Source organism: Tursiops truncatus, chromosome 14 (assembly GCF_011762595.2).
Source record: "Tursiops truncatus isolate mTurTru1 chromosome 14, mTurTru1.mat.Y, whole genome shotgun sequence".
NCBI classification, from domain to species: domain Eukaryota; kingdom Metazoa; phylum Chordata; class Mammalia; order Artiodactyla; family Delphinidae; genus Tursiops; species Tursiops truncatus.
In genome coordinates, this window is record NC_047047.1 from 71,558,257 (window position 1) to 71,583,910 (window position 25,654).

The following is a 25,654-nucleotide window of genomic DNA, read 5'->3' on the forward strand; positions in this document are numbered from 1 at the left end:
GCTCCGCAACGGGAGAGGCCACAGCAGTGAGAGGCCCGCGTACAGCAAAAAAAAAAAAAAAAAAAATCCTGTTTCTACAAGTGAGTTGTCATATCTAAGCAAGGATGGCATTTCTTTGGTTCTTTGAGACCAAGACTGTTGAAGGGGAGTGGGAGAGAAGGCAAGGCAATCGAGCAAGCTGTCACTATGGTTGTACTTAACATTTTCCTTGAAGAAGCACTGAGCATTTAGGATCCAGAGACCATGGCCTTGGTACAAGCCCACAATTAAGACTTTTGGAGGTCTGGGTGAAAAGGGAGGGGGCAAGGCATCATGAAAGCCAGAGAATGGAGGCCTCAACTGATAGAGAACCAAGAGAGAAGTCCAAATGGAGAGGTTACAATTTAAAAATGCCTGCTATGCCTTTTCAATAAATGGTGCTAGGGCAATTGGGCATCCACCGGCAGGAAAAAGAAAAATAGGGAAGGAGGAAGGAAAAAGAGTAAAAGGTCTTTTTTTTTTTTTAACATCTTTATTGGAGTATAATTGCTTTACAATGTTGTGTTAGTTTCTACTGTATAACAAACTGAATCAGCTATACGTATACATATATCCAGATATCCCCTCCCTCTTGCATCTCCCTCCCCCCCTCCCTATCCCACCCCTCTAGGTGTTCACAAAGCACCCAGCTGATCTCCCTGTGCTATGTGGCTGCTTCCCACTAGCTACCTATTTTACATTTGGTAGTGTATATATGTCCATGCCACTCTCTCACTTCATCCCAGCTTACCCTTCCCTCTCCCCGTGTCCTCAAGTCCATTCTCTAAAGTCTCCGTCTTTATTCCTGTCCAGCCCGTAGGAACATGAGAACCACTTTTTTTTTTTTTTTTTTTAGATTCCATATATCTGTGTTAGCATACGGTATTTGTTTTTCTCTTTCTTACTTACTTCACCCTGTATGATAGACTCTAGGTCCATCCACCTCACTACAAATAACTCAACTTCATTTCTTTTTAGGGCTGAGTAACATTCTATTTTATATATATGCCACATCTTCTTTATCCATTCATCTGTTGTGGACACTTAGGTTGCTTCCATGACCTGGCTATTGTAAATAGAGCTGCAATGAACATTGTGGCACGTGACTCTTTTTTTAAAACATCTTTATTGCAGTATAATTGCTTCATAAAGGGTGTGTTAGTTTCTGCTTTATAGCAAAATGAATCAGCTATAATACATACATATGTCCCCATATCTCCTCCCTCTTGTGCGTCTCCCTCCCCCCGCCCCATCCTACCCCTCTAGGTGGTCACAAAGCACCAAGCTAATCTCACTGTGCTATGCGGCTGCTTCCCACTAGCTATCTATTTTACATTTGGTAGTATTTATTAGTCCATGCCACTCTCTTACTTCATCCCAGCTAACCCTTCCCACCACCCAGCGCCTTCAAGTCCATTCTCTACATCTGCGTCTTTATTCCTGTCCTGCCCCTAGGTTCTTCAGAAACATATATATATTATTTTAGATTCCATATATATGTGTTAGCATATGGTATTTGTTTTCCTCTTTCTGACTTACTTCACTCTATATGACAGATTCTAGATCCATCCATCTCACTACAAATAACTCAATTTTGTTTCTTTTTATGGCTGAGTAATATTCCATTGTATATATGTGCCACATCTTCTTTCTCTATTCATCTGTTGATGGGCATTTAGGTTGCTTCCATGTCCTGGCTATTGTAAATAGAGCTGCAATGAATATTGTGGTACATGACTCTTTTTGAATTACGGTTTTCTCAGGGTATATGCCCAGTATTGGGATTGCTGGGTCGTATGGTAGTTCCATTTTTAACATTTTAAGGAACCTCCATACTGTTCTCCATAGTGGCTGTATCAATCTACATTCCCACCAACAGCGCAAGAGGGTTCCCTTTTCTCCACACCCTCTCCAGCATATATTTTTTGTAGATTTTTTGATGATGGCCATTCTCATTGGTGTGAGGTGATACCTCATTGTAGTTTTGATTTCCATTTCTCTAATGATTAATGATGTTGAGCATTCTTTCATGTGTTTATTGGCAACCTGTATATCTTCTTTAGAGAAATGTCTGTTTAGGTCTTTTGCCCATTTTTGGATGGGGTTGTTTGTTTAGTTGATATTGAGCTGCATGAGCTGCTTGTATATTTTGCAGATTAATCCTTTGTCAGTTGCTTCATTTGCAAATATTTTCTCCCATTCTGAGGGTTGTCTTTTCATCTTGTTTAAGGTTTCTTTGCTGTGCAAAAGCTTTTAAGTTTCATTAGGTCCCATGAAACTTAAAAGCTTTTGTTTTTATTTCCGTTTCTCTAGGAGGTGGGTCAAAAAGGATCCTACTGTGATTTATGTCATAGAGTGTTCTGCCTATGATTTCCTCCAACAGTTTTATAGTGTCTGGCCTTACATTTAGGTCTTTAATCTATTTTGAGTTTATTTTTGTGTATGGTGTTAGGGAGTGTTCTAATTTCTTTCTTTTACATGTAGCTGTCCAGTTTTCCCAGCACCACTTGTTGAAGAGGCTATCTTTTCTCCATTGCCTATTCTTGCCTCCTTTATCAAAAATAAGGTGACCATATGTGCGTGGGTTTATCTTTGGGCTTTCTATCCTGTTCCATTAATGTATATTTCTATTTTTGTGCCAGTATCATACTGTCTTGATTACTGTAGCTTTGTAGTATAGACTGAAGTCTGGGGGCCTGATTCCTCCAGCTTCATTTTTTCTTTCTCAAGATTGCTTTGGCTATTTGGGGTCTTTTGTGTTTCCATACAAATTGTGAAATTTTTTTGTCTAGTTCTGTGAAAAATGCCATTGGTAGTTTGATAGGGATTACTTTGAATCTGTAGATTGCTTTGGGTAGTATAGTCATTTTCACAATGTTGATTATTCCAATCCAAGAACATGGTATATCTCTCCATCTGCTTGTATCATCTGTAATTTCTTTCATCAGTGTCTTATGGTTTTCTTTATAGAGGTCTTTTGTCTCCTTAGGTAGGTTTATTCCTAGGTATTTTTTTCTTTTTGTTGCAATGGTAAAGTGTTTCCTTAATTTCTCTTTCAGATTTTTCATCATCAGTGTATAGGAATGCAAGAAATTTCTGTGCATTAATTTTGTATCCTGAAACTTTACCAAATTCATTGATTAGCTCTAGAAGTTTTCTGGTAGCGTCTTTAGGATTCTGTATGTATAGTATCATGTCATTTGCAAACAGTGACAGCTTTACTTCTTCTTTTCCGGATTCCTTTCATTTCTTTTTCTTCTCTGATTGTTGTGGCTAACACTTCCATAACTGTGTTGAATAACAGTGGTGAGAGTGGACAGCCTTGTCTTGTTCCCGATCTTAGTGGAAATGGTTTCAGTTTTTCACCATTGAGAACGATGTTGGCTGTGAGTTTGTCATGTATGGCCTTCATTATGTTGAGGTAAGTTCCTTCTATGCCTACTTCCTGGAGGGTTTTTATCATAAATGTGTGTTGAATTTTGTTGAAAGCTTTTTCTGCATCTATTGAGATGATCATATGGTTTTTATCCTTCAATTTGTTAATAAGGTGTATCACGTTGATTGATTTGCGTATATTGAAGAATCCTTGCATTCTGAGAGAAACCCCACTTGGTCATGTTTTATGATCCTTTTAACGTTCTGTTGGATTCTGTTTGCTAGCATTTTGTTGAGGATTTTTGCATCTATGTTCATAAGTGATATTGGCCTGTAGTTTTCTTTCTTTGTGACATCTTTGTCTGGTTTTGGTGTCAGGGTGATGGTGGCCTCCTAGAATGAGTTTGGGAGTGTTCCTCCCTCCCCTCCCTCTGTTATTTTGGAAGAGTTTGAGAAGGTTAAGTGTTAACTCTTCTCTAATTGTTTGATAGAATTCACCTGTGAATCCATCTGGTCCTGGGCTGTTTGTTAGAAGATTTTTAATCACAGTCCCAATTTCAGTGCTTGTGATTGGCCTGTTTATATTTTCTATTTCTTCCTGGTTCAGTCTTGGAACGTTGTGCTTTTATAAGAATGTGTCCATTTCTTCCAGGTTGTCCATTTTATTGGCAAATAGTTGCTTGTAGTAATCTCTCATGATCCTTTGTATTTCTGCAGTGTCAGTTGTTACTTCTCCGTTTTCATTTCTAATTCTATTGATTTGAGTCTTCTCTCTTTTTTTCTTGATGAGGCTGGCTAATGGTTTATCAATTTTGCTTATCTTCTCAAGGAACCAGCTTTTAATTTTATTGATCTTTGTTATTCTTTCCTTCATTTCTTTTTCATTTATTTCTGATCTGATCTTTATGATTTTTTCCTTCTGCTAACTTTAGGGTGTTTTTGTTCTTCGTTCTCTAATTGCTTTAGTTGTAAGATTAGGTTGTTTATTTGAGATGTTTCTTGAGGTAGGATTGTATTGCTAAAAACTTCCTTCTTAGAACTGCTTTTGCTGCATCCCATAGGTTTTGGGTCATAGTGTTTTCATTGTCCTTTGTTTTAAGGTATTTTTTGATTTCCTCTTTGATTTCTTCAGTGATCCCTTGGTTATTAATAGTGTATTGTTTAGCCTCCATGTGTTTGTATTTTTTACAGATTTTTTCCTCTAATTGATTTCTAGTCTCATAGCATTGTGGTCAGAAAAGATACTTGATATGATTTCAATTTTCTTGAATTTACCAAGGCTTGATTTATGACCTAAGGTATGATTTATCCTGGAGAATGTTCCATGAGCACTTGAGAAGAAAGTGTATTCTGTTGTTTTGGATGAAATATCCTATAAATACCAATTCAGTCCATCTTGTTTAATGTATCATTTAAAGCTTGTGTTTCCTTATTTATTTTCATTTTGGATGATCTGTCCATTGGTGAAAGTGGGGTGTTAAAGTTCCCTACTATGATTGTGTTACTGTCGATTTCCCCTTTTATGGCTGTTAGCAGTTGCCTTATGTATTGAGGTGCTCCTGTTGGGTATATAAATATTTACAATTTTATATCTTCTTGGATTGATCCCTTGATCAATATGTAGTATCCTTCTTTGTCTCTTGTAATTGTCTTTATTTTAAAGTCTATTTTGTTTGATATGAGAATTGCTATTCTAGCTTTCTTTTGATTTCCATTTTCATGGAATATGTTTTCCCATCCCCTCATTTTCAGTCTGTATGTGTCCCTAGGTCTGAAGTGGGTCTCTTGTAGACAGCATATATACGAGTCTTGTTTTGTATCCATTCAGCCAGTCTGTGTCTTCTGGTGGGTGCATTTAATCAATTTACGTTTAAGGTAGTTATCGATATCCCATTTTCTTAATTGTTTTGGGTTTGTTATTGTAGGTCTGTTCCTTGTCTTGTGTTTCCTGCCTAGAGAAGGTCCTTTACCCTTTGTTTTAAAGCTGGTTTGGTGGTACTGAATTCTCTTAGCTTTAGCTTGTCTGTAAAGGTTTTAACTTCTCTGTCAAATCTGAATGAGATCCTTGTTGTGTAAAGTAATCTTGTTTGCAGGTTTTTCCCTTTCATCACTTTAAATATGTCCTGCCACTCCCTTCTGGTTTGCAGAGTTTCTGCTGAAAGGTCAGCTGTTAACCTTATGGGGATTCCCTTATATGTTATTTGTTGCTTTTCCCTTGCTCCTTTTAATATTTTTTCTTTGTATTTAATTTTTGATCATTTGTTTAATACGTGTCTTGGCATGTTTCTCCTTGGATTTATCCTGTATGGGGCTCTCTGTGCTATCTGGACTTGATTGACTATTTCCTTTCCCATATTAGGGAAGTTTTCAACTATAATCTCTTCAAATATTTTCTCAGTCCCTTTTTTTTCTCTTCTTCTTCTTGGACCCCTATAATTCAAATGTTGGTGTGTTAAATGTTGTCCCAGAGGTCTCTGAGACTGTCCTCAATTCTTTTCATCCTTTTTTCTTTATTCTGTTCTGTGGTAGTTATTTCCACTATTTTATCTTCCAGGTCACTTATCCGTTCTTCTGCGTCAGTTATTCTGGTATTGATTCCTTTTAGAGAATTTTAAATTTCATTTATTGTGGTGTTAATCATTGTTTGTTTGCTGTTTAGTTCTTCTACGTCTGTTTCAAACGTTACTTATATTTTCTCCATTCTATTTCCAAGATTTAAATCATCTTTACTATCATTACTCTGAATTCTTTTTCAGGTAGGCTGCCTATTTCCTCTTCATTTGTTTGGTCTGGTGGGTTTTTACCTTGTTCCTTCATCTGCTGTGTGTTTCTCTGTCTTCTCATTTTGCTTAACTTACTGTGTTTGGGTTCTCCTTTTCGCAGGTTGCAGGTTCGTAGTTCATGTTGTTTTTGTTGTCTGCCCCCAGTGGCTGAGGTTGGTTCAGTGGGTTGTGTAGGCTTCCTGGTGGAGGGGACTGGTGCCTGTCTTCTGGTGGATGAGCCTGGATCTTGTCTTTCTGGTGGGCAGGTCCACGTCTGATGGTGTGTTTTGCGGTGTCTGTGAACTTAGTATGATTTTAGGCAGCCTTTCTGCTAATGGGTGGGGTTGTGTTCCTTTCTTGCTAGTTGTTTGGTATAGGGTGTCAAACACTGTAGCTTGCTGCTCGTTGAGTGGAACTGGGTCTTAGCGTTGAGATGGAGCTCTCTGGCAGAGCTTTCGCTGTTTTATATTATGTGGAGCATGGAGGTGTCTGGTGGACCAATATCCTGAACTCGGCTCTCCCACCTCAGAGGCACAGGCCTGACACCTGGCTGGATCACCAAGACCCTGTCAGCTACATGGCTCAGCAGAAAAGGGAGAAAGAAAGAAAGAGAGAAAGGGAGAAAGGGAGGAAAGGAGGAAGGAAGGAAGGAAGGAAAAAATAAATAAAGTTATTAAAATAAAAAATAAAATCAAGTTATTAAAAATAAAAAGAATTAAAAAGTAATTAAGCAAAAAAAATGGACAGAGAACTCTGGGACAAATGGTAAAAGGAAAGCTATACAGACGAAATCACACAAAGAAGCATACACATAGGCACTCAAAAAAAAAGAAAAAGGAAAAATATATATATGTCTATATATTAAAAAAAAAAGGAAAAGAGCAACCAAATCAATAAACAAATCTACCGATGACAATAAACTCTAAATACTAAACTAAGATAAACATAAAAACAGAAACAAATTAGATGCAGAAAGCAAACCCCAAGTCTACAGTTGCTCCCAAAGTCCACTTCCTCAATTATGGGTTGATTTGTTGTCTATTCAGGTATTCCAGAGATGCAGGGTACATCAAATTGATTGTGGAGATTTAATCCGCTGCTCCTGAGGCTGCTGAGAGAGATTCCTCTTTCTCTTCTTTGTTTGCACAGCTCCTAGGGTTCAGCTTTGGATTTGGCCCCCGACTCTGTGCGTAGGTCGCCTGAGGGCATCTGTTCTTCACTCAGACAGGACGGGGTTAAGTAGCAGCTGATTTGGGGGCTCTGGCTCCCTCAGGCCGGGGGGATGGAGGGGTATGGATGCGGGGCGAGCCTGAGGCAGCAGAGGGCAGCGTGATGTTGCACCAGCCTGAGGCGCGCTGTGCATTCTCCCGGGGAAGTTGTCCCTGGATCCCGGGACCCTGGCAGTGGCAGGCTGCACAGGCTACCGGGAGGGGAGGTGTGGATAGTGACCTGTGCTTGCACGCAGGCTTCTTGGTGGCGGCAGCAGCAGCCTTAGCGTCTCATGCCCATCTCTGAGGTCCGCGCTGATAGCCATTGCTCGTCCCCGTCCCTGGAGCTCATTTAGGCCGTGCTCTGAATCCCCTCTCCTCACGCACCCGGAAACAATGGTCTCTTACCTCTTCGGCAGGTCCAGACTTTTTCCCGGACTCCCTTCTGGCTACCTATGGAGCACTAGCCCCCTTCAGACTGTGTTCACGCAGCCAACCCCAGTCCTCTCCCTGGGATCTTACCTCTGAAGCCCGAGCCTCAGCTCCCAGCCCCTGCCCACCCCAGCGGGTGAGCAGACAAGCCTCTCATGCTGGTGAGTGCTGGTCGGCACTGATCCTCTGTGTGGGAGTCTCTCCGCTTTGCCCTCTGCAACCTTGTTGCTGCGCTCTCCTCTGTGGCTCTGAAGCTTCCCCACCACCACCCCAAGGCTCCCCCAGTGAAGGGGCTTCCTAGTGTGTGGAAACTTTTCCTGCTTCACAGCTCCCTCCCAAAGGTGCAGGTCCCATCTGTATTCTTTTGTCTCTGTTTTTTCTTTTTTCTTTTGCCCTACCCAGGTACGTGGGGGAGTTTCTTGCCTTTTGGGAAGTGTGAGGTCTTCTGCTAGCATTCAGTTGGTATTCTGTGGGAGTTGCTCCACATGTAGATGTATTTCTGATGTATCTGTGGGGAGGAAGGTGATCTCCACATCCTACTCCTCCACCATCTTGAAGGTCTCCTCCGAATAAAATGTCTTTGCTCTAAACCTCATACCTTATAAAAAAATTAACTCACAATGAATCATGGACTTAAATGTAAAATGTAAAGCTATTAAACTTTTAGAAAAAAAATAGACAATTATTGAAATCTAGTGCTAGGCAACCAACTCTTAGATGTGACCCCCAAATCACAATCCATAAAAGGAAAAATTGATTCATTAGATCTCATCAAAATCAATTTTTTTTTGGTTTTGTAAAAAACTCTGTTAACAGGATTAACAGTTATGCTACAGTCTGGGAGAAAATATTTGCAAACCACATATCCTATAAAGATTTGTTATTCAGTATATAAATAACTCACAAACTCATCAATTAAGAAAACAATTCAAGAAAAATATGAGCAAAAGACATGAGCAGATATTTTATCAAAGAGGGTTTAAAATATCAAGCATATGAAAAGGTGTTCACCAGTTACCATTAGGGAAATACAAATTAAATCCACAGTGATATACCACTACATGTCTATTAGAATAGCTAAAACTAAAAATAAAAAAATAATGACAACACCAAATGTTCTCAAGGCTGCAGAGAAACTGGTTTACTCGTACATTGCTGGTGTCAATATAAAATAGTACAATCATCTAGGAAAAATGTCTGGCAGTTCTTATAAAACTAAACATGCAACTCTCATATACCTCAGAAATTGCACTTGGGGCCAGTTTTCCCAGAGAAATGGAAATTTATGTTAACACTGAATCATAGATGTGCATAGCAGTTTTATTTTTAATAGCCAAAATTTGGAAACAGCCCAGATATCCTTCACCAAATGCAAGATTTAAAAAAATTGTGGTATATCAATACTATGGAATATAACTGAGCAATAAAAAGGAAAAAATTATTGATATAGGCAGCACCTTGGATGAATCTCCAGAGAATTATGCTTTGTGAAAAAAGATGCCAAAATGCTGCATACTGTACGATTTTATTTGTATTATACTCTTGAAATTATAAAATTTAAGAATGGAGAACAGATCAGTGGTTGCTAGAAATTAGAGACAAGGGTTGGGAGAGGAAGAGGTGAGAGTTAAGTATGGCTACTAAAGGGCAATAAAAGGGATCCTTGTGCTGATGGAAATATTCTGTATCTTGACTGTGTTACTGCCAGTATCTTGATTGTGATACTTCTTGTACTACAGTTTTGCAAGATGTCAGCACTGGGGGGAAACTGTAAAGGATACCAGGGGTCTCTCTGTAGTATTTCTTAAAACTGCATGTAAATCTACGATTATCACAAAGCTAAAAGTTCAATTTGAAAAATGTGCCTGATGGTCCATAAAATTAAAAAATATATATATGCCATCTCCTTCCCAAAGTGCAAGTCATACATAAGTTAGCTAGATTCTGGGGATACGGAGAGCAGTGGAGCTGAGGAAGCCCTCGGACTTTATTTTCTAGCTATTCATATGTACACACTGCTATATTTAAAATGGAAAACCAACAAAGACCTACTGTATAGCACAGGGAGCTCTGCTCAATATTATGTAACAACGTAAACAGGAAAAGAACTTGAAAAAGAGTAGACCCAAGTATATGTATAACTGAATCACTTTGCTGTACACCTGAAAATAACACAACATTGGTAATCAGCAATATTCCAGTGTAAAATAAAAAGTTAAAAAAATAAATTAAAAATAAAATGAATTTGAATTATTTTAAGCAGAGGAATACTATGGTAAGGTTTGTATTTAAGAAAAGTCATGAGTTTTCTCTGTGATATGGATTTGAAGTGGTGGTGTGTTTAGGACTTGCGTGGGGAGACTAGAGAGGGTGCGATGAGGTAGAGGGTGATTGCTCTCTCCAACCAGGAGAGCGTGGTAAGGAACTGGCCTGCCACGACAGAAGCTTTGGGGATGGTGAGGAGGGGGAAACAGGAAATAGATAAGTGGTGGATCAATAGCCTGTAGTGGTTGGTTTGATTTGAGGTGAGGCTTGGGCAAAGAAGAGCATGAATGAAGGAGCACTGTCAGTGTGTTCAGTCACTAGAGGCACGGCGGTGCTTTTCAGCAATCCGGTCGCAAGAGACAACTGCTAGGGGTAGGGCTATAGGAAGAAGAGTCTGTGGTCTGGTGCTCAGTCATTTCACCCCCTCCCCCCCATTATCTTTCTACTGGGGAAACTGTTGTCTATTGATAGAGTAGTGAAGTCACTGGGCTAGTTTACAAATCTTAATTTCCTAACCTATGAACTTGAATTCTCAAAGATATGTCATACTAATTGTCCAGAACTTCCATCCTCCCTAGAAGAGATCTATTTCTTGACCTACTTATAAAATTAAAAGTAAGCAACTGTCCATATAATCATTACTGCAACTCTATTTTGGGGGAAGCAGAGAGAACATCATAGTCATTGTGAATCCACTCAAAAAGCACGGGGCTCTGTCAGGAGGAGGTGTCCAGGGTGAATGTGGTGTGGAATATTTATTGAAACTCTGACTCAAGCAGGCTCTATCCAGATTGCAGTGTCATAGGCAGCCTTATTTGTGGATTCCTAATTGGAGTAAGGTACGAGAGACCTCTGATAGAGGAGTTTGTGTATGCCAAGGCTGCAGACCTTTTCCAGTCCTTTAACCAAAGTGTCTTACAGCCCAGAAATGATCACAAGGGTTATATGAGAATCTATAGATGTTCTTCTGGTGTTTCCTTGTCAGAGAGAGAGAGGTTCCTGCCTACCTTACCCATCCTTTCAGTCCCTGGCAAACAGCACTGCAATATCAGGAGAAGGGAGCTTCAGACTGTGGAGTCCTCCTTTCAGAAGTCCTCACTCTTGTTTTTTAAGAAACTTAGGAACTCTGCAAGGGTCTGTCCTGGCGTCAGTACCCTGTAACAACTGGTCTCCTGGTCAGTTCTCCCTAGTGCCCCTTGGCTAAGCACACGAACCTGACACAGATTCCCTTTCGCTGAGAACTGGTGTGGCTGGAAGATGGTTTCTGTTTGTAATGTACATTCACCGCCATTCACGAGCCATTTCTATCAGTGCCTTCCTTGGAGAAGAGAAGCAATACCTTATAAAACAAGCCACCCAAATTGTCATGTGAGCACTTCCTTGCACAGCAGAGACCTGAGGGAGTAATTAAATGTTGCTGATGCCCTATCATCTTTAAGGTTGGGTTTTATCCTTCTATAAATACCAAATTACCCTGTGGTGTTTATTTAACAAAATACCCAGAAGATCCTAAATGTGCTTTCACATAAGACTTTTTTTTCCCTTTTTCTACATCTGTCTCACTGTTTCTCTAGGTCCACTCAAGGGATTCAGCCTAACCCTGGAAAGTGCTTCCTGATGGTGAGAGCTGTGCTAAGTTTGGCCATGGGAAATGAAGCTCTTTCCAGGGAAATACTATTTTTGTTTTTGTGTCTGCTTGAATAGACATGGATAAGAAATTACATCTGGGCAGGGGGTTGATGCTGGGGCTTGTGGGGGAGAGGGGCATATGGAAGGGTCAGGGGTAGAGAGAAAAGCCTGGCTAGGATGTAGCCCTTAAGGTGATAAAAGAAGGTCTGGAAACTTGCCAAAGCAGATCAGCATGGCATTAGCAGCAGGAGAGATGTGCTACAGTTGATGAAATATGATCTTAAGGGAAAGCTCAAATCTAGTTATTAGTGGAGTGAAAGAACCGGCCTGGGCTAGGGAAGTGATTTGAAATGGAGAGACATAAATAGAAACTGTGATTAGATAATGCCAGCCTCTTACCTGCTGCCCAAAGCTACTGTGAGGAAGAACCGGGCTACATGCTAGGTTCCTGACAGGCACACAAGGTTCGTCGTTGTTGCTATTACATACAGCTTGTAAAGGGAAGCTCATATGCACAGACCAGCCCATCTGTGCATTGGCAGATGGGATGGGAGCTGTCCGAGTGAAGAGCACAGTACGATTTAGGGCTGGATATGAATGGACTATACTTAGGACAGTAGTTCAAATACAGTTGCCTTAATATTGCTGTCTCAGATTTTTAACTGAATGAATAGTTTCTGAACTAATTTTTATTGTTTAAAGTCATGCTAGTTAATGGCTTTTCAAAATAAAATTGACTGTGGCTGACTTACACATCAATGGAAGATCTAAAAAAATTGATTTGATTATATAATCCTCAAATCAAGATTTCTAGAAAGATGGATATGTTCCATCTCCCCTTTTGTAAACTGGCTTATTTCTGAACAGGCAATGAGCAAAAACAAACCAAATTACAAGTGGATTCTGACGAAGCTTAGCTCAAACTTCAGTCAAACCCTCTATTCTCTATGAATCTTTGGGTAATTTGCTTAATTCCTCAGTTTTCTCAGTAGAAAAAAGGAGATACTATGTACTCCTGTTGTGAAGATAATTGTGAAGTGTCTAATATAGTGCTCAGTCTATAGTAGACATTCAGCAAAGGTTTGCTACCTAGTTATGTTTATTTTGCATACAGTTCTTATGTGTGTAGATGTGCAATGTTGAAAAAGACCTGGATAGGAGGTCTGGATAGGAGGCCATTCTGATAATATCCAACAGTGGGGAAAAGGCACAGAGAAAATAACAGGCATGATAACGTTTGGGAATGTTTTTTCCAGAGCATTAATCCTGATCAGTAAGAAAATTAGCAAACAGTTAGGTCATGGAAAGTCTTAGATATCAGGAGTTTAAATTTAATTCCTTAGGGCAGTAGTCAGCAAACTTTTTCTGTACAAATCCAGAGTGTAAGTATTTTCAGTTGTGTGGACCACACAGTTTTGTCACAAATATTGGACTCTGCCATGATAGCATAAGAGCAGCCATTGACAATACTTTAGTGAATGAACATGTCTGTGTTTTGATAAAACTTTATTTATGAAGCCAAGCAGTGGGCCTGATTTGGCCTGTGGCCTTTAGTTTACCAAACACTGGTCTAGGTGACAGGGAATAAATCCAGCATCCTATCTTATTATTTCTTCATTTAGAAATCCACAGATGTTTTACTTTTTGAATGGGTTAGGCGACAGCTCACCCGAAATTATGTTCATTGATTAAGTAATTTTACAGATATTTGAGTGTCTAGTATCGTTAGCCACTGCCCTAGGTGCTGGAGAAACAGCTGTGAACAAACAGACAAAACAGAGTTCCTAGCTTTAAGGAACTCATTTTCTAGTGGAATGACAGAACTCTGTTACTACCCTCTCGTAGAAACCCGGCTGTACATAAACCATATTTATCAATGTTTTCAGTAGTGCTCCTAGATTTTCTGCACCCCGTATCCCTCTATTATTAGATCAAGGAATGATGTAGCAAGGTGTATCTGGTATCAGCAAGATATTTGACAAAGTAGCCCCTGTTACTGTGGTGGACTTGATGGAGAAATGTGGGCTGGTTGACAATATAGCTCAGTGAACTGGAACCTGGATAAAAGACAGTACTCAGTGAATGCTGATGGATTGATCAGCAGCGACCTGCAGAGCAATCTCCAGTGACCTAGAGGGCCGTGTCCTTGCCTCTGTGCTCCCCAACCTTCCCATCGATGACTTAGATGAAAGCATGGAAAGCATGCTGATCAAATTTGCAGATGACATAAAGCAAAGAGGGAGACAGCTGACAGGACCAAGATCTAAAATGATTTTGACAGTCTGGAACAATAGCCTGAATCTAACAAGATGAAATTTAATAGGGATAAATGGAGGGTCCTGCACTTGGGTTCAAAAGTCAAATCGTACATGAGATGGGGGAGAAGTGGCTAAACTGCAATACCTGCGATGAAGCTTTAGAGATTTCACTGACAGCAGGCTCGGTGGGAGTCCACAGTGTGATGTGAATGTCAAAAATGCCAGAGTGCACCAACTCCATTGCTAGGGAGGCAGAGTCCAGGGCAAGGGAGGTGGCTGTGCTGTAGCACTGGGCCAGGTCAGATCTTCCATGGGTGTGGTTCTGAGCATCAGATGTTGGGAGGGACGTGGATAGACTCTGTCTTGGTCAAAGAAGACTCAGTGAGTAATAAGGAAACCTAAGAACATGGAGGTGAATTAAGAAAATAAAGGTTATAAGCACTTAAAACCCATTTATTGGTTCCATGTCTTTCTGAAGAGCACATTGTGGGGGAAACTGGCAAAATCAACTCTTGTTGAAACTACTTCTACTTCCCTAGTAGCAAAACTCTTACCTCCTCTGAGGATCAAAGGGTGAGTGGATGTTTGTTAAAATGCAGCACTCTCTGGGTGAAAGATGTTCCAGGGAACCCAGGGGAGCATGTGTTAAAATTCCTTTGTTCCAGTGGGTTTCCTTGTCAGTTTCATGCCTTTGTAATCTATGAGCCATTTTTGAAAATCTGCATCAAATAACCCAAGTGTGAGACAGGTGAGCAGAAAGGTAAGCGTTCTGTCCTGCTGAGAAGCTTAGTAGCGAGGGCTGGATGTGTGTTTCCCAAGGAATAGATTCAACACGTACCTTCAGAGAAACTTCAGGGAATCAGAGGCTCAAGGAATGAGCAATTTAATTTAATTTAATTTTCTAGTTAACTCTGAAAATATGTTTTCATTCAGTCTTTGATGCTGGAAATCATTCTAAAACACATTTGTTTACTTTCTTGCCTCTGTGAAGGGAAGGAGGAAAGGAGGGAAGGGGGGAAGGAAAGGAGAGTTGAATCTCTAAAGCATTCTCCTAGTTTTTAGAATAAGACCTGCCCACGGTCTGCCTAGTGAAGTCTGATCTGGCACCTATTTACCACTTTAATATCATCAACATCATATCTTCATCCCATTGACTATGACCCCATCTTAGTGCCTCCTGGCCATTGATGTCAGTGCTGTCCCTTAGGTAGGGAACAATTTACCTCCCCATCCTTTCTAACTCATCCTTCAGTTCTTGCCAGAGAGCTTAGAAATCACAATTTCTGGGGAAAACTCCCTGATTCCCGAAGTCTGGGTAGGGCCCCATTCAATGTTGTCTAAGCACACCCTGTCCTTGTTAGAGCAAAATGCTTACCCTACCCCATGGTAACAGACCGGCCATGTGTCTTCCTCATAAGCCCTAAGAGGACAGAAACCATGGCGTATCTCTTCATTGTTATATTTCCAGCATTTAGCATGCTGCCTGACACAAAATGTGTGTTCAACAGATTTGTTAAATTTAATTCATTCATTGGAAGTATTAAGAACTTTAAGGACATCATCTTAAGTATCAATAACAATATACTAAACAAAAGGTGGCACCAATACTGTAGTTGTGGCAGAACTATCTAGTCCAATGTGCTTTGATGATAGAATAAGGAAGTTGAGTTCTAGTGAAGGGGATTGACTTGCCCAAGGCCACACAGCCATCTAGCAGTTAAGCCAGAACTAGTCTCCATTTATCTTCTCAAGATGTGTCTTTCTGCCTCACCATAACTGCTGCTGCCAGACTGTGAAGTCACACGTCTGCTCTGGTAAAATCAAACATGAGGAATAGATTATCTCTGAATCCAATGAAGGCTGGAGAATGAGATTTGGAAGAAGAGCAGAAACTAAGAATGGTGAGGTATTTGGAAGGACAGGCAGGAACAGATCCCAGTCTGGAACAAGTCATGTCTTCTAGTTAACGGGTTAGGATGCTGCCCTGGCACTGGGCACTCACTGTCGCTGCCCCTGGACCTCAGATCCCTCCCAGTTCTCACAGTCCTGGCACCGCTCTGCTTTTCTGCTGAATAACTTCTCAACTGTCCCTGCATTTTGTTGTTTTTTTACTCCTTTATGATCCAGTATCCCAGGCAGGGACATCTGATTGGCTGAAGTGAGGTAATAGACCTGAAACCCAGATGCCACGGGCAGGAAGAGGGAGGTTATCTGGCTCCATCCTGGTTTCTACTGTGTGAGGCAGGTGTGACCAGGACTTAGTTTAGCAAAGGGGTCCAGGTGCTGGGTAGCCATAAAACAAATGAACAAAACCTTGCCAAGTAGCCACTCACTGCATCTTTTTGTCTTCAATGGCTCCATCCCCCCAGGTGACTTGTGGTTCACACAAAGCAGGTTTCCAGGAGGCACCGAGAACATTGACCTGAGAAGTAAGTACTGCTTTCATTTTCACTCTTTTTATTTTGAAAGAAAATTCTGTACCTGTCCCTTTCTTTCCTTATGTCTCCATTTTCCTGTCTGGAAAATAAATGTGGTGTTTGGATGGCCTCTCAGAGGGCCATCCTTCCTCTAATGCTCAATGGTTGCTTCATGGACCCACTCATTGTGGGATGTGGGTAACTTACCATGGAAAAGTATGTTTGTTAACCTCCCCGTCTCAGTAAAGAAAGTGTGATGATGGCTGAATTTGGCTTGTTGGTGCAGACTCTTGTAAAGTCTCTGTTAGCATCCCGGGTGTCCACCTGCCTCTTCTGGGACTTCAGATGAGAGGGGAAAGGTCTTGAGATTGGGTTGATGCACAGGTCCTAGGACATACTGAGAAAACTCTACTTCTGGCTAATACTCAGAGATTAATTATCAACGTTGGTCATAAAGATGTATGAGTGGTATCCAAAATGGACTGGTTCTGAAAGTGAAGTATAAACTGGACTTAGAAAATGTTTGGCCTCAAGGATTGCACTTCTCATCGCAGAGACAAGTTTTGGCTAGGCTGGAATATTTACCCGGTGTCCTGGGAATAGACAGCACTTTAAGTCCACTTAACACATGTTAATGTTACAGTATTAAAATGACTTCCAAAACTTTATTGAGGGCAGAATCCCAAAGTGACAGGCAGAAAGCAAATTGTTACTAACTTTTACTGCAACCCTCTGCTCCTCTGTACTCTTGTTGGAACATTAGTATTCATGCCAGGCAGAGCATCTTTCTGACCAGTTAAATGTTTTAAAACCAACTAACAAACCAAATGGCAAGCCAGGAAAATTCTTCTCCTCAAGACAACGTGGAGCCATTATTCACTTAATAGTATAAACATTACTCTCTATTCCAGGGTTACTAACTTCTGAGCCTTTAATGGACTTCACATTGTACTTAGGGGATTAACAGAGAAGTTTGTAATTGATTCTCTTTGTTGGGGGAAATAAAGAAGACAAGTATTTACCTGGTCATTGGTTATGTTACTGATGGAATGTAAAAAGGCTCTCAATATTTAGAGCTGTAGAATTATTTCCTTCTTTTAAGACCCATGTTGTGGTTAATACTTAAAGAACAAATTTATTTTTGTGTTCCTTTAAGTGTCTTAGGTTCCAAATCACAGTTCTTTACATTTATTCACTTAAACATACTCATTGTATTTCATTGTACACCTACTATGTGCCAGGCATTTTGTAGTCTGTAGGTAGACAGTGTATGTGGTATTGAAAAGCACAAATGCGATTCCAGTCTTCAGTGGGGTAGTAAGGAAGAGCAGGCATTAAATTAATAATCACACAAATAAATACAAAATTTACAACTTGTGATAAATGCTAAAATTAAAAGGAATCAGTAATTTTGGGAAAAGAAAAACTGGGGGTGGGGGCAGAGGTGGAATTAACTTCTTTGAGGAAAAAGCAGTTAAGTTTAGTTACTGCTGTGATTGTGTAATTAGGCTCCTGATATATGCTTCTGATTCCTCAACAGTGATCGCTTGCTACCACATCATGATTACTCAGTACTCAGGTGGGTCAGGCAGTGTTCAGTCAGGAAAACTATGCCATTACAAAATGTTATGGGAATAAGTTACATAGAAGGAGGAGGAACTGGGAAGTGAACTCTAGAAGGGGAGAGTTACAGGATCAAACGGTAACTCATGCTGTTTGAAGCGCTGGTACAGTTGGGCAAGTCAGAGCTTGTGGGAACATAGGGAACATTACCCCTGTCTGCCTAGTGAAGCAGAACCATAGAAGGGAGGCATGTGGAGAGGTCTGGAGTAGCAGCTCTCTAGAAATTGCTGCCTCTATGACAACCCCCTCCCCAAAGGGAACTCTACTCCTATGAGTTTGTAGCCAAGCATCTTCTGCTGGGCTTGCAACTCCTATTGACCAATAGGAGTTGGTCAGTAGGGCCAGAGGTTGAGTGGACTGGCTGGAATCAGGAGAGGAGAGAAACAGGGACAAGCTGGGCCTGCTGAAACTCCTGCATCTATTCATCACTCTGACCCCCACAGTTTTCCAAGGGTAATGATCTTGGCATCACTTCCGTTTTTCAAATCCCATTTTTGAAATGGGTCACCAACCATCCTGATTTGCTCAAAATGTTCCCAGTTTTAGCAGTGAAAGTCCTATATCCCTGGAAACCCTTCCATCCTGGACAAACTGGAGTGGTTGATCACCCTAAAACCCTAAAATCTCATGTGAATTCATCTCATTGACCAGCTCTAACCCAAAACAGCATAGAAGAGGAATTCTGGGAAACATAATTCTCAACCTTAAGCAGGTGCAGTAGTACCAAGTTAACCCAGGCAATCCAGTGTACCAGCTGTATCTCATTTCAAAGATTTGTGATGGCCAGTATCTAAACAGTGCTATCTTCTAATTAATATGCTTCTATCCCATTAGGAGTCTCTTTAAGGATTATGGCATAGGCTTAATTCAAATTTAAAATAACCATACTTTCATGATAGAAGGAATTTTATAACAATCCCCCAAACTAAATTTAAATGCTTTGTGGGTTATCCTCTATTTGGATTACTTTTGGTATCATTCTAGTTGGTTAGCTTGGGTAAGTGGAAATGAAAGTGCTCCAGGCATGGCCACTCTCCTGGCACTAGAACAGAGAACCAGTCCTACAGTACGAGTGCTCAGGATGGAGTGAAATCTTAAATCATCCTGATGGAGAGTTTGCCAGGTGTGAAATGAGAAGTTAGTGAGACACAGTGGGGTTGCATTAGGATCTATTGCTGGGTCTTCCCAACAGACTATTGTTGATTGCAGGGTCACATGCTTTGACTCCAGGCTACGTACCAAGCCTTGTAGGAATGTGAATGTTGGTGGCCAGAATGAGGGGTGTTGCAGGTAAAGGAAAAGGAAAAATGTTTAGCTAGAAAAGTCGACTATAAAATTTGAAAAAGGAGAAAGGAGATATGTGCTGTGTATGACTGCCAGAACAATTCAATAATGTCTGAGGAGGGCTTGGATTTATTGACAATGAAGCAGGCAAGCTTGGGGCCATTCGTTCGGGCTCAGCCCCTATAAATGATTTGGAGAACTTTGTAGCGTGGTAAGTAGTATAATGGTTTTTGTATTGAACTGTGTACCCTCAGCCAACTTGAAAGAACCAAGATTCTCTAGAATTCAATTTACTTTGCTTTAATGGGAGATCTGATGCTCATCTGCTCTAACTGCTTCTTTTATCTAAGCTGCTAAAGAGTCACATGGTTTAGGAAGAAAATTAAGAGATTTCACATTTGTTGCTCTAAGCAAAATCATTTTGTTATCTACTTTAATGAGAGCGTGGATGAGTTTTCCTGTTTTAATAATCACTGTGTCTTAAACTCCTCTTCCATGAAGGCGATATCAACAAAAACTCTCTAGAGGCTTTATCTTTATACAATTAGTTTTTCTCTCTCTACCATCTGAAGTCCTTGAAATTATTTTTAAAACAGTAGGAGGCATGTCCTTTCTCTGAGCCCTTGAGGCACATATAAGGAAAATGGACATTACAGTATTGCTTTGAAGAGGGGATTGGTGTAATCAGAGGTCTCTATCTGAATTCACATTTGAGTGTACTCAATTATTTTATTTTATTTTATTTTATCTTCTCTTATTTTTCTTTCTATGCATAGAAGACCTCTATGGATTTCTGTAGTCCTGGTCACTAGGGAGTGAACGTGTACATTCATTGCACTCAAGTCTGTTTGGAAGGAATCTTCCTGGTTCTTAAGAATTCCTGAGTGTTATGAGTCTAGTTTTGGGGTGAATTTATCTTACCTGGTTGAAGATAGACTGGTCCTAATTTCTGTAGTTTCCACATTTTGTATCCAAACAATCTAACAACCCGTATCAAATGGTATTTTATCAAAGTCTTCCAGACTGTGACAGGCAGCCCTCTCTCAGACTTAAGTTTAGCACTACATTTATCCTTAATGCATTTATGTATATATTATTTATATTTATCTACTGTTAAAGTATTTGAAAGAGCTCACAGTGAAAGAAACATTTAAAGTAACATGGTTGAAGTAGGAAAAAATAAGGAGGAGAAATGACATGTCAAACACAAATTAACAGTGAACTATTTGGAAGTGTAACAAACAGGAAGAGTTGCACTTAAATCTTAATTGTCTGATTATAAGAGATGCAGTGTCTACGGGGCAGAGAAACTCTGCTAGAAATAAATGTTGGATGGTAATGTTTGAGCCCTCACATCAGGATATAATGTACACTGTCGTCAATGATGATTTTACAGGTTATACTGACATATATTTACATGGCTAATTTTTGCTGGCCTTTGACAAAAAAAAAAAAAAAAAAACAAGATATGGTATTAAATAATGTTCTATAAAAAGATTTCTGTATGGGGCTAGTCTAATAGGATCTAGGTAAGTTGCTTTCAGGCCACATATTGATAAAAGGACCAAATCAAGAGTGCTAAGAAGAAGGATAGGCCACAGACATGCAAGCAATGGAATTTAGGCCACTGCAATTCCTCGAAAATTCAGTGTAGTTTTGTATTTGTCATTTTTCAAAGGGAAGTTATCACTGGTGTTTTGTAATAAGTTGAAATTTTCTGTATAATATTAATCACTAAGGTAGGGCTAATACATTATATTTACATATTTCTCACAATCTTTAAAAAGTTTTATTTTTATGTTGAAGAATTATTGGGCAACTCCTTGAGGCTGTGAATTGCTCAGTTCTTAGAAATATTTCTAATGCTCCAGTGGGTTCCCAGTTTCTCCTTTTCTTTTCTTTTTGTTGATTCTGAGGAGTTAGTCTGTTTTCTTCAACTCTTACCATCTAGTCCATCCATTGGGATTCTTTTCCTCTCACATCTGACTTCAGAATAAAAGATACTTTCTAAATATTCTCATTTCCCTGCAGTTTCCTTAGCAGCCAAGCACCTCAAAGACAAAAACAAAAACAAAACACAAAGCAAAACAAAAACAGCATTCAGTATCGTGCATTACCCCACCCCCTCCCTGGAATCAGGCTTCAATAACCTTCTTCTGAAAACACTCAGACTTTATGAAACTGTACTGGTAAATTTAATCAAAGTGTCATAATTTCTTATGTAGCCAATGACTCTTCAAAGTGCGCATATTCTTTGACTGTTCTTCAGCTTTTAATATTGTTGACTAATTCCTTTTTCATAAACTCCCTCCTAGCTATCCAGGTTTTTGCTCTGGTAAATCTGTAAGACTCCCCTTTGTGGAAACACTCATGTTAATTTTGGGTATTTTCCCTAGTGTTCTGTCCCTGGCCTTTATCCTGCCCCCTTTCTGAATAGAGTTTCTTTGGGTGATGTCATTCACTCCTATGACATCAATCATACTGGACCCATTTATTCCATCTCCTTACCCTGTGTCCTCCTGGACATATTTCTTGCTTAGCTGAAGTCTCATATATCTTACTACCTATTGCACATCTTTAAGTTGATATTCCTCAGGTACAAAACTGAACTTGCCTCATTCACTCCTAGTCCCAGACGTTGCCTTTTTTTTCCCCTTAGGAGTAGCACAAGTTTCTGTTTAGATGCCTAAGGCAAAAATTTTGGAATCATGATATACTTGCTTTGTCCCTTTATTCTGATATTTAAGTGCTCAATAATATTGCGCTAGATTTCTCTTAACCTTATGGTAAATACTGGCAGAAACTGGGAATGAATCTTGTAGATACTAGCTGGGGTGGTGGACAATGTAAGGCTGGAAAAGGAAGACTGTTGATATGATGACTCTATACAGTAGTTCTCAAAATTGGTCCCCACATAAACAGCATCATCATCACCTGGGAAGTTGTGAGAAATGCAGATTGTTAGGCCCCACCCCAACCTGGATCAGAAGCTCTAGGGATGAGTCCCAGAAATTTGTAATTTAACAAACTCTCCAGATGGCTGTAATGCACACTACAGTTTGAGAACTGCAGCTCTAATGGGATTGAGAATTTAACACAATGACAGGGGCACCTGGAGCTATCCTGGTGAAACTTGGCAAAACAAGGCCCTCATTAAATGAAGTGGAGATGCAAAAACTGCCTAAGCAGATGTTAAGGAAGGAATCAAAATACTAGAAGAGGTGAACATGCTAAAAACCATTTATTATATAAGACTCAGGAAGACACTAGATAGCTGTGTTCCTTGGCTGAGCCCAGATGACATTGCTTTCACTAAGGCAATGAGAAATGTCTGGTGAGGGGGGCACCAGCAACTCCAATAAGTTCAGTATTGTTTTCTGTAGCCTAGTCTGGCTCTGGGCTCTCTAAAGTCAATAAAGATTATAGAATCTTGAATATGTAGGAGCCAGTGGCAGTGGCAGCATTTAACCATCAGAGGCAAGGTGGAATACATTTTATATATGACATCAAGGTCAGAACTGCAGCCAGAAGTAAGTCCTGGCCTGCAGGGATCTATGGCAATAACAAACGAATAAGCCATATGATACTTGGAGGCAAGATGAGATGATTGCCCACCAACAAGCAACAACACATGTATGTGTGTGTGTATCTGTGTACATATGTGTGTATGAGTGGATGAGCAGAGGGCTGATGTCAGTGCTTCAATGATGAGTCACGATTTCCTAAATAGTTTTTGTATCTGACTTAGCGCTCAGAATCAAAGTTCATTAATTGAAGGAAAGGCCAAGTCTCCCTTAGGAAGGGCCCTACAATGCCACAGCAAGTGTACATAGTAATGATTCCCTCAGTTCTTTCCCATGAGAACCATCTACCCTGGGTTTAGACAACAAGGAAGAATATTGCCTGTAGAGCATTTAAAATGACAATACAACCCACTAAGTGTGGTCTATTCTTCATTATCATTATATTCTAGACATTTTTTAATTAAAACATTTTAGATATAATTTACATATAAAATTCACTTGTTCTAAGGGTTCTATAAGTTTTGACAAATGCATACACCTGTGTAATGACCACTATAATTTATATATGTATAATTTAATACATATATATATATATCATAGGGTGTTATTTTTGTTGTAGAATTCTGTGAATTTTTAGACCTGTAACAACTTAGGGATCCATCGCCATAATCAGGATATAAATAGTTCCATCACACCAATAATCAATGTTACTGATAAAACATTTTTCCCAGAAAAATCTTTTATTGGTCTCAGTTCTATAAATTCCTGTAGTTATTGTTGAGTTAGTCATATATATGTAACTTCAAATTAGCACATTTGTAGTTTGTCCTTTATAGCCTGTCTACAAGGAGGTTAATATGGAATTTTGCCAGTAATACATCTGGCTCCCCACACCTCACATATACGAACTAAATTATATGAGTTCATTTGGGCAGTACGTTCCTAAAGTTTCAGGTTTCTTTTAGTTCATTTTGGGTACATTTCATATTTCCAATCCCAGTTATACTGCATATGCCTGCATTTAAACAGTATATGTAAAATAAAGAATGACAGTGTAATGATTATAAATATGAAGAAAAAGAACTTGAATTATTTCAATTCTCTCATTCTAAGTGACCACTTGGAGGATTTGTGTTTAAAATGTTTTGACTGTGGAACAACTGAGACCTGCTAGAATAGATTCTGAAGAAAAAATGACATGCACAGCACTGCACTTCCTGTATTTTATTTTGTGAATGTGATTTTTATGAACCTCTGCCAAATCTCTTTTGTTTAAGACTTCTCTCAACTATTTGTATATCTGTTGAAAGATTTGAAAATTAAAATTAATTAAAAAGTTGTTTAACTGTGAGTGAAGAAAGATTGACAAATCTGCTGTACTATTAAGCATGAATATGTGAAGATCAATTTTGACTTTGACAAATTTGAAAATTTTAAGGCTCAGTAACAGAAACTATGTTACTCGTTACTGCAACAACCAACATGTAGGTGTAGTTTTCACCATTTTTATAAAAAATACATTACTATATTTTAGATATATGAAGAAATTCTTTTTTCTACTATGAACATAATTTTAATTCATATATATTATTTAATTTCTACCATGATTACATATATGCAGGTTTCAATAAAGATATTTTTCACTGTTTATCTGTTGTAATCTTTATTACTATTCATTCCATTTCATGATTATTCCTGAAAATAATTTTTTGTGTGTTGAGAAAGGGCGGTGTTATTCTGGGTGGCAAATATCCTGAGTATGGGGCTGCCAAGCTCATTTCTAGTTTTATCAGGTGAACAACTTGGTGAAGGAGGATGCCGCTTACTGAGGTGAGGAACATTGAAAGAGAACCAAGCTTAGGTAAGATGACCATATTGTTGGACATCCTGAGTTTTGAGGTGTCATAGAAAGGTCCCTTAGAAGATATCATGTGGGCAGATGCATACAAGACCCTGAAAACTCGGGGTCTGATGTGTACATTTGTTAGTCATCAGTGCACTGAAAGAAATTGAAACGATGAGAAAGAATAGGATTGCCCAGGGAGGATGTGCTGCCTGAGAATTTAAGATGCTCAAGGACTGACTCCTAAGAAATACCAACATCCAAAAATAAAGATGAGCCAGCAAAAGGAACTGGGGAGAAGTGATGATCAGAAAGTAGAAAGAAAAAGAGGGAAAATGAGGTGTCACAGCAGCCAGTGAGTAGGTCATGGGTCAACTATGATACAAGTTACTAAAGGATTGGGTAAGATGAGAACAGAAAAGTACGCAAAGGCCTTAAGGAAACAGAACTTTTTGTTGACCTGGTGAGAGCAGATTCAGGGAGTACTATAGATAGAGTCAACATTTTAGAAAGCTGAGGGGAGAATAGAAATTAAAGATGGACACAGGGGATAATGACTGCTCTCTCAAGAACCCTGTCTGCAATTGGGAGAAGATAACTACTCTAGTAGTAGCTGGAGTTAGCTCATAGGAAGGGTCCGGGGAAAGGGAGAGGCCAAGTGGAAGATATGAAAGAAGAAACAGATAGCTGAAGATTCACTGAAAGGGACCACCACAGAGCTGGAGGAATTGGCCACCTATAGAGTAATAGGAAGTGGGAAGAAAAGATATGTGAAGATGCAGGTAATATATATCAGTTAAATGAATTACTTAAACATACTGTTTAACTTTTTATTTTGATTCAGTAAAGAGTGATTTGTTAGTCCCTACAATATTACCAAAGGTTTTCTATTTGGTCTTACATCCAGAAATCTGAGAGCTTTGGAATGTTAATGATAACATTTTGAATTTTGTAGCTTTGATTACTCTTTTCAAGTCATATCAGCCACAGGCACTACAAAGATCTATTGTTGGGTC

At 39.5% G+C, this 25,654-nt stretch overlaps 1 long non-coding RNA gene across 1 annotated transcript in view; it reads left to right on the forward strand.

Moving 5' to 3' along the window:
• The window catches only part of LOC141276401 (uncharacterized), an 82,447-nt gene extending 58,497 nt beyond the window's left edge, over positions 1–23,950 (forward strand). Inside the window, exons 3-4 of the long non-coding RNA XR_012325901.1 lie at positions 16,317–16,376; positions 23,909–23,950. This is a non-coding gene — a long non-coding RNA (uncharacterized lncRNA). The remainder of the gene's footprint in view (positions 1–16,316; positions 16,377–23,908) is intronic.
• The last annotated feature ends 1,704 nt before the right edge of the window (positions 23,951–25,654 follow it).